Source organism: Macrotis lagotis, chromosome X (genome assembly GCF_037893015.1).
Source record: "Macrotis lagotis isolate mMagLag1 chromosome X, bilby.v1.9.chrom.fasta, whole genome shotgun sequence".
Lineage (NCBI taxonomy): Eukaryota > Metazoa > Chordata > Mammalia > Peramelemorphia > Peramelidae > Macrotis > Macrotis lagotis.
The window spans coordinates 2,783,947-2,794,638 of NC_133666.1; the positions used below are offsets into that span (position 1 = coordinate 2,783,947).

Consider the following 10,692-nt stretch of genomic DNA (forward strand, 5'->3'; position numbering starts at 1 on the left):
GAATATACATATGCATCAGTATACATGCCTCAGTACACATATTACTTAGCTAACTTTGTGTGTTATATACATACCTCCATATTCTCATGGCTCAATAGACACTCATGCCCATACATGTGCCTCAATATACACATTCATCACTACACATGCATCACTACACACCTACACAAAGATACATATTCTAATTTTATCGTGATAGTGTTTGTTATATGAATAATATGTCATTTTTATATTAATTTAATATGAAATCTGTATATTTATAGCAATAAATATAACTGTTTTGGTATGCAAACGTGGATGCACATAAGCAGTTCATCCATGTATGTTTGTGCTTGTCTGCACACATTGGTCTGTGCCCTTGGACACATCTACATGCGTGTGCACACATTCAGTCCATATATTTCTGTATAGGTCCCCATATCTGAGACAAGATCTGGTATACAAGAGATGTATATGTACTAATCAATCAGGTGTGTAGCGAATCATATACAACGAAAATGTCACCTTAGGATAGCTTAAGAGAATAGACACATTAACATACATTCTTCTATATACCCATGGATGTGTAAACATTCCTCAATATACTTATTCGACTCTCATCTCTGCCAGCCATATACTTCCCTCAGTATTCACATGGATCAATACACATACTCACCACTACAGCTACATCAAAATAGGTATACAAAAATACACACGCTTCAGTCTACGCTTGGCTCCGTATACCTATAATAATTATATCACGATTTCGTTTGGTGAAGTTCAAAAATATATCCATTTCTAAATTTTTTACTTATTAAATAAACCTGTAATTATGGTAACATAGATGCCTGTGGTTGTATAAAAACATATCAGGATATAAGCAATGCATTTAGTTATGTACCTACTTTTCTGCACTGATTGTTCAGTGCACTTGGATACATCTACAAGTGGGTGCATACATTAGGTACTTTTATGTGTAGGTCCCGAAATCTGGTACCTGATGTAATGTACCCAGGCATGTATATGTACGAAATAATTGGGGGTGTACCTAATCATATTCAGTGAAAAGTGGCACCTCTGATATGTCAAGAGAATTCGTGGATCAATATTCATTCATGAATACAGTCATGCTCCCATACACTTGCATTAATATACATATTAAAAATATACTTGTGCATGCCATATACATGCCCGTGTATTCTCATGCCTCAATAGTCTTGCATAGACATACCCATGGATCAGTGCACATTCATCAAAATACACTTGTCTCAATATCCACCTTCTAATTCTATCAGGATATCCTTTGTATGGACAGTTATAGCAATGTTAATGTTTATTTCATATTGAACACCCCTATATTAATGGCCTGAAATGTACCTGTGTTTGTATACGCATCAAGATGTGTTTTTCTATGTAGCTCCCTATATCTGCTACAAGATCTAACGTACTGAGACCTGCCTATGTACAAAGTAATTGGCGGTGCCTCAAATCATACCCTATGAAAAGTTGTACGTATGACATCTTTTTTCTCTTTTTTTTTTGTTTTTTAGGTTTTTGCAAGGCAGTGGGCTTAAGTGACTTTTCCAAGGCCACGCAGCACCGTGATGATTAAGTGTCTGAAGCCGGATTTGAACTGAGCTACTCCTGAATCCAGGGCTGGTGCTGTATCCACTGGGACACCTATCTGCCCCGCCCCCCACCTGTGGCATCTTAATAGAATACATGGCTCAGTATCTATGTATCAATATAGACATGCTTTAAGATATATTCTTGAATATATATCTGCATCAGTACAGATGCCTCAGTATACATATTACTTAGCTACCTTTGTTTGTTATATACATATATATATATATATACCTCTGTATTCTCAAGGCTCAATAGACACTCATGCCCATACATATGCCTCAATATACACATTCACCACTACACATACATCAATACACACCTACAACAAGACACATATTCTAATTTTATCATGATAGTGTTTGTTACATGAAAAAATATATATCATTTTTTATACTAATTTAATATGAAATCAATATATTCGTAGCAATAAATATAACTGTTTTAGTGTGCAAACGTGGATGCAAATAAGCACTTCACTCATGTATGTTTGTGTTTGTCTGCAGACATTGGTCTGTGCCCTTGGACACATCTACATGTGTGTGCATATATTCAGTACATATATTTCTCTGTAGGTCCCCATATCTGGGACAAGATCTGGTATACAAGAGATGTATATGTACAAATCAATGAGGTGTGTAGCGAATCATATGCAGTGAAAATGTCATCTTAGGATAGCTTAAGAGAATAGACACATTAACATACATTCTTCTATATACCCATGGATGTGTCCACATTCCTCAATATACTTATTCTACTATCATCTCTGCCAAGCATATACTTCCCTCAGTATTCATATGGATCAATACACATACTCACCACTACAGCTACATCAAAATACCTATAGAAAAATACACACGCTTTAGTCTACACTTCGCTCAGCATACATATAATAATTCTTTCACCATGTAGTTTTGTGAAATGAACTATAACCATTTAAAAATTTTTTACATATTAAATAAACCTGTATTTATGGCCTCCATATATATCTTATAATTATATCATGATATCTTTGGTAAGAACAGTTATATCAATGTTAATGCTTATTTCATATTATACACCCTTATATCAGTGGCCTGAAGTGTACATGTGTCTGTATACGCATCAACATGTGTTTTTCTCCGTAGGTCCCTAAATCTGCTACAAGATCTAACGTACTCAGACCTGTCTATGTAGAAAATAATTGGGTGTGTAAAAATCATAGCCAATAAAAAGTTGCACCTATGACATCTTTTCTCTCTTTTTTTTTTCTTTTTTAGGTTTTTGCAAGGTAGTAGGTTGAAGTGACTTGTCGAAGGCCACCCAGCACCATGATGATTAAGTATCTGAAGCCAGATTTGAACTGAGGTACTCCTGACTCCAGGGCTCGTGCTGTATCCACTGGACCACCTAGCCGCCCCCCCCCCCCCCACCTGTGTCATCTTAATAGGATACATGGATCAGTATCTATGTATCAACATAGACATGCGTTAAGATATATTCTTGAATATACATATGCATCAGTATACATGCCTCAGTACACATATTACTTAGCTAACTTTGTGTGTTATATACATACCTCCATATTCTCATGGCTCAATAGACACTCATGCCCATACATGTGCCTCAATATACACATTCATCACTACACATGCATCACTACACACCTACACAAAGATACATATTCTAATTGTATCGTGATAGTGTTTGTTATATGAATAATATGTCATTTTTATATTAATTTAATATGAAATCTGTATATTTATAGCAATAAATATAACTGTTTTGGTATGCAAACGTGGATGCACATAAGCAGTTCATCCATGTATGTTTGTGCTTGTCTGCACACATTGGTCTGTGCCCTTGGACACATCTACATGCGTGTGCACACATTCAGTACATATATTTCTGTATAGGTCCCCATATCTGAGACAAGATCTGGTATACAAGAGATGTATATGTACTAATCAATCAGGTGTGTAGCGAATCATATACAAGGAAAATGTCACCTTAGGATAGCTTAAGAGAATAGACACATTAACATACCTTCTTCTATATACCCATGGATGTGTAAACATTCCTCAATATACTTATTCGACTCTCATCTCTGCCAGCCATATACTTCCCTCAGTATTCACATGGATCAATACACATACTCACCACTACAGCTACATCAAAATAGGTATACAAAAATACACACGCTTCAGTCTACGCTTGGCTCCGTATAACTATAGTAATTATATCACAATTTCGTTTGGTGAAGTTCAAAAATATATCCATTTCTAAATGTTTTACTTATTAAATAAACCTGTAATTATGGTAACATACAAGGAAAATGTCACCTTAGGATAGCTTAAGAGAATAGACACATTAACATACATTCTTCTATATACCCATGGATGTGTCCACATTCCTCAATATACTTATTCGACTCTCATCTCTGCCAAGCATATACTTCCCTCAGTATTCACATGGATCAATACACATACTCACCAGTACAGCTACATCAAAATACCTATACAAAAATACACACGCTTCAGTCTACACTTCGCTCAGCATACATATAATAATTCTATCACCATGTAGTTTTGTGAAATGAACTATAACCATTTAAAAATTTTTTACATATTAAATAAACCTGTATTTATGGCCTCCATATATATCTTATAATTATATCATGATATCTTTGGTAAGAACAGTTATATCAATGTTAATGCTTATTTCATATTATACACCCTTATATTAGTGGCCTGAAGTGTACATGTGTCTGTATACGCATCAACATGTGTTTTTCTCTGTAGGTCCCTAAATCTGCTACAAGATCTAACGTACTCAGACCTGTCTATGTACAAAATAATTGGGTGTGTAAAAATCATAGCCAATAAAAAGTTGCACCTATGACATCTTTTCTCTCTTTTTTTTTTCTTTTTTAGGTTTTTGCAAGGTAGTAGGTTGAAGTGACTTGTCAAAGGCCACCCAGCACCATGATGATTACGTGTCTGAAGCCAGATTTGAACTGAGGTACTCCTGACTCCAGGGCTCGTGCTGTATCCACTGGACCACCTAGCCGCCGCCGCCCCCCCCCCACCTGTGTCATCTTAATAGGATACATGGATCAGTATCTATGTATCAATATAGACATGCTTTAAGATATATTCTTGAATATACATATGCATCAGTACAGATGCCTCAGTATACATATTACTTAGCTACCTTTGTTTGTTTTATATATATATATACCTCTGTATTCTCATGGCTCAATAGACACTCATGTCCATACATATGCCTCAATATACACATTCACCACTACACATACATCAATACACACCTACACCAAGATACATATTCTAATTTTATCATGATAGTGTTTGTTATATGAACAAATATATCATTTTTTATACTAATTTAATATGAAATCAATATATTCATAGCAATAAATATAACTGTTTTAGTATGCAAACGTGGATGCAAATAAGCACTTCACTCATGTATGTTTGTGTTTGTCTGCAGACATTGGTCTGTGCCCTTGGACACATCTACATATGTGTGCATACATTCAGTACATATATTTCTGTATAGGTCCCCATATCTGAGACAAGATCTGGTATACAAGAGATGTATATGTACTAATCAATCAGGTGTGTAGCGAATCATATACAAGGAAAATGTCACCTTAGGATAGCTTAAGAGAATAGACACATTAACATACATTCTTCTATATACCCATGGATGTGTAAACATTCCTCAATATACTTATTCGACTCTCATCTCTGCCAGCCATATACTTCCCTCAGTATTCACATGGATCAATACACATACTCACCACTACAGCTACATCAAAATAGGTATACAAAAATACACACGCTTCAGTCTACGCTTGGCTCCGTATACCTATAATAATTATATCACGATTTCGTTTGGTGAAGTTCAAAAATATATCCATTTCTAAATTTTTTACTTATTAAATAAACCTGTAATTATGGTAACATAGATGCCTGTGGTTGTATAAAAACATATCAGGATTTAAGCAATGCATTTAGTTATGTACCTACTTTTCTGCACGGATTGTTCAGTGCACTTGGATACATCTACAAGTGGGTGCATACATTAGGTACTTTTATGTGTAGGTCCCGAAATCTGGTACCAGATGTAATGTACCCAGGCATGTATATGTACGAAATAATTGGGGGTGTACCTAATCATATTCAGTGAAAAGTGGCACCTCTGATATGTCAAGAGAATTCGTGGATCAATATTCATTCATGAATACAGTCATGCTCCCATACACTTGCATTAATATACATATTAAAAATATACTTGTGCATGCCATATACATGCCCGTGTATTCTCATGCCTCAATAGTCTTGCATAGACATACCCATGGATCAGTGCACATTCATCAAAATACACTTGTCTCAATATCCACCTTATAATTCTATCAGGATATCCTTTGTATGGACAGTTATAGCAATGTTAATGTTTATTTCATATTGAACACCCCTATATTAATGGCCTGAAATGTACCTGTGTTTGTATACGCATCAAGATGTGTTTTTCTATGTAGGTCCCTATATCTGCTACAAGATCTAACGGACTGAGACCTGCCTATGTACAAAGTAATTGGCGGTGCCTCAAATCATACCCTATGAAAAGTTGTACCTATGACATCTTTTTTCTCTTTTTTTTTTTTTTTTTTTAGGTTTTTGCAAGGCAGTGGGCTTAAGTGACTTTTCCAAGGCCACGCAGCACCGTGATGATTAAGTGTCTGAAGCCGGATTTGAACTGAGCTACTCCTGAATCCAGGGCTGGTGCTGTATCCACTGGGACACCTATCTGCCCCGCCCCCCACCTGTGGCATCTTAATAGAATACATGGCTCAGTATCTATGTATCAATATAGACTTGCTTTAAGATATATTCTTGAATATATATCTGCATCAGTACAGATGCCTCAGTATACATATTACTTAGCTACCTTTGTTTGTTATATACATATATATATATACCTCTGTATTCTCATGGCTCAATAGACACTCATGCCCATACATATGCCTCAATATACACATTCACCACTACACATACATCAATACACACCTACAACAAGACACATATTCTAATTTTATCATGATAGTGTTTGTTACATGAAAAAATATATATCATTTTTTATACTAATTTAATATGAAATCAATATATTCGTAGCAATAAATATAACTGTTTTAGTATGCAAACGTGGATCCAAATAAGCACTTCACTCATGTATGTTTGTGTTTGTCTGCAGACATTGGTCTGTGCCCTTGGACACATCTACATGTGTGTGCATATATTCAGTACATATATTTCTCTGTAGGTCCCCATATCTGGGACAAGATCTGGTATACAAGAGATGTATATGTACAAATCAATGAGGTGTGTAGCGAATCATATGCAGTGAAAATGTCATCTTAGGATAGCTTAAGAGAATAGACACATTAACATACATTCTTCTATATACCCATGGATGTGTCCACATTCCTCAATATACTTATTCCACTATCATCTCTGCCAAGCATATACTTCCCTCAGTATTCACATGGATCAATACACATACTCACCACTACAGCTACATCAAAATACCTATACAAAAATACACACGCTTCAGTCTACACTTCGCTCAGCATACATATAATAATTATATCACCATGTAGTTTGGTGAAATGAACTATAACCATTTAAAAATTTTTTACATATTAAATAAACCTGTATTTATGGCCTCCATATATATCTTATAATTATATCATGATATCTTTGGTAAGAACAGTTATATCAATGTTAATGCTTATTTCATATTATACACCCTTATATTAGTGGCCTGAAGTGTACATGTGTCTGTATACGCATCAACATGTGTTTTTCTCTGTAGGTCCCTAAATCTGCTACAAGATCTAACGTACTCAGACCTGTCTATGTACAAAATAATTGGGTGTGTAAAAATCATAGCCAATAAAAAGTTGCACCTATGACATCTTTTCTCTCTTTTTTTTTCTTTTTTAGGTTTTTGCAAGGTAGTAGGTTGAAGTGACTTGTCGAAGGCCACCCAGCACCATGATGATTAAGTATCTGAAGCCAGATTTGAACTGAGGTACTCCTGACTCCAGGGCTGGTGCTGTATCCACTGGACCACCTAGCCGCCGCCCCTCCCACCTGTGTCATCTTAATAGGATATATGGATCAGTATCTATGTATCAACATAGACATGCGTTAAGATATATTCTTGAATTTACATATGCATCAGTATACATGCCTCAGTACACATATTACTTAGCTAACTTTGTGTGTTATATACATACCTCCATATTCTCATGGCTCAATAGACACTAATGCCCATACATGTGCCTCAATATACACATTCATCACTACACATGCATTACTACACACCTACACAAAGATACATATTCTAATTTTATCGTGATAGTGTTTGTTATATGAATAATATGTCATTTTTATATTAATTTAATATGAAATCTGTATATTTATAGCAATAAATATAACTGTTTTGGTATGCAAACGTGGATGCACATAAGCAGTTCATCCATGTATGTTTGTGCTTGTCTGCACACATTGGTCTGTGCCCTTGGACACATCTACATGCGTGTGCACACATTCAGTACATATATTTCTGTATAGGTCCCCATATCTGAGACAAGATCTGGTATACAAGAGATGTATATGTACTAATCAATCAGGTGTGTAGCGAATCATATACAACGAAAATGTCACCTTAGGATAGCTTAAGAGAATAGACACATTAACATACATTCTTCTATATACCCATGGATGTGTAAACATTCCTCAATATACTTATTCGACTCTCATCTCTGCCAGCCATATACTTCCCTCAGTATTCACATGGATCAATACACATACTCACCACTACAGCTACATCAAAATAGGTATACAAAAATACACACGCTTCAGTCTACGCTTGGCTCCGTATACCTATAATAATTATATCACGATTTCGTTTGGTGAAGTTCAAAAATATATCCATTTCTAAATTTTTTACTTATTAAATAAACCTGTAATTATGGTAACATAGATGCCTGTGGTTGTATAAAAACATATCAGGATATAAGCAATGCATTTAGTTATGTACCTACTTTTCTGCACGGATTGTTCAGTGCACTTGGATACATCTACAAGTGGGTGCATACATTAGGTACTTTTATGTGTAGGTCCCGAAATCTGGTACCTGATGTAATGTACCCAGGCATGTATATGTACGAAATAATTGGGGGTGTACCTAATCATATTCAGTGAAAAGTGGCACCTCTGATATGTCAAGAGAATTCGTGGATCAATATTCATTCATGAATACAGTCATGCTCCCATACACTTGCATTCATATACATATTAAAAATATACTTGTGCATGCCATATACATGCCCGTGTATTCTCATGCCTCAATAGTCTTGCATAGACATACCCATGGATCAGTGCACATTCATCAAAATACACTTGTCTCAATATCCACCTTATAATTCTATCAGGATATCCTTTGTATGGACAGTTATAGCAATGTTAATGTTTATTTCATATTGAACACCCCTATATTAATGGCCTGAAATGTACCTGTGTTTGTATACGCATCAAGGTGTGTTTTTCTATGTAGGTACCTATATCTGCTAGCAGATCTAACGTACTGAGACCTGTCTATGTACAAAGTATTTGGCGGTGCCTGAAATCATACCCTATGAAAAGTTGTACCTATGACATCTTTTTTCTTTTTTTTTTTTTTTTTTAGGTTTTTGCAAGGCAGTGGGCTTAAGTGACTTTTCCAAGGCCACGCAGCACCGTGATGATTAAGTGTCTGAAGCCGGATTTGAACTGAGCTACTCCTGAATCCAGGGCTGGTGCTGTATCCACTGGGACACCTATCTGCCCCCCCCCCACCTGTGGCATCTTAATAGAATACATGGCTCAGTATCTATGTATCAATATAGACATGCTTTAAGATATATTCTTGAATATATATCTGCATCAGTACAGATGCCTCAGTATACATATTACTTAGCTACCTTTGTTTGTTATATACATATATATATATATACCTCTGTATTCTCAAGGCTCAATAGACACTCATGCCCATACATATGCCTCAATATACACATTCACCACTACACATACATCAATACACACCTACAACAAGACACATATTCTAATTTTATCATGATAGTGTTTGTTACATGAAAAAATATATATCATTTTTTATACTAATTTAATATGAAATCAATATATTCGTAGCAATAAATATAACTGTTTTAGTGTGCAAACGTGGATGCAAATAAGCACTTCACTCATGTATGTTTGTGTTTGTCTGCAGACATTGGTCTGTGCCCTTGGACACATCTACATGTGTGTGCATATATTCAGTACATATATTTCTCTGTAGGTCCCCATATCTAGGACAAGATCTGGTATACAAGAGATGTATATGTACAAATCAATGAGGTGTGTAGCGAATCATATGCAGTGAAAATGTCATCTTAGGATAGCTTAAGAGAATAGACACATTAACATACATTCTTCTATATACCCATGGATGTGTCCACATTCCTCAATATACTTATTCCACTATCATCTCTGCCAAGCATATACTTCCCTCAGTATTCACATGGATCAATACACATACTCACCACTACAGCTACATCAAAATACCTATACAAAAATACACACGCTTCAGTCTACACTTCGCTCAGCATACATATAATAATTATATCACCATGTAGTTTGGTGAAATGAACTATAACCATTTAAAAATTTTTTACATATTAAATAAACCTGTATTTATGGCCTCCATATATATCTTATAATTATATCATGATATCTTTGGTAAGAACAGTTATATCAATGTTAATGCTTATTTCATATTATACACCCTTATATTAGTGGCCTGAAGTGTACATGTGTCTGTATACGCATCAACATGTGTTTTTCTCCGTAGGTCCCTAAATCTGCTACAAGATCTAACGTACTCAGACCTGTCTATGTACAAAATAATTGGGTGTGTAAAAATCATAGCCAATAAAAAGTTGCACCTATGACATCTTTTCTCTCTTTTTTTTTCTTTTTT

The 10,692-nt window shown here is 35.2% G+C and overlaps 1 long non-coding RNA gene across 16 annotated transcripts in view; it reads left to right on the plus strand.

Moving 5' to 3' along the window:
- The window catches only part of LOC141502482 (uncharacterized), a 43,702-nt gene extending 33,031 nt beyond the window's left edge, over window positions 1-10,671 (plus strand). For 12 of the 16 annotated variants that reach the window (XR_012472547.1, XR_012472538.1, XR_012472536.1 and 9 more), the window contains 5 exons: window positions 1,530-1,638; window positions 2,865-2,952; window positions 6,284-6,392; window positions 7,614-7,701; window positions 9,364-10,671. This is a non-coding gene — a long non-coding RNA (uncharacterized LOC141502482). Of the gene's footprint in view, window positions 1-1,529; window positions 1,718-2,864; window positions 2,953-4,517; window positions 4,606-6,283; window positions 6,472-7,613; window positions 7,702-9,363 lie in introns of all 16 variants that reach the window. The other 4 variants (XR_012472544.1, XR_012472546.1, XR_012472548.1 and 1 more) reach the window with 4 other exon arrangements.
- Window positions 10,672-10,692: the final 21 nt, after the last annotated feature.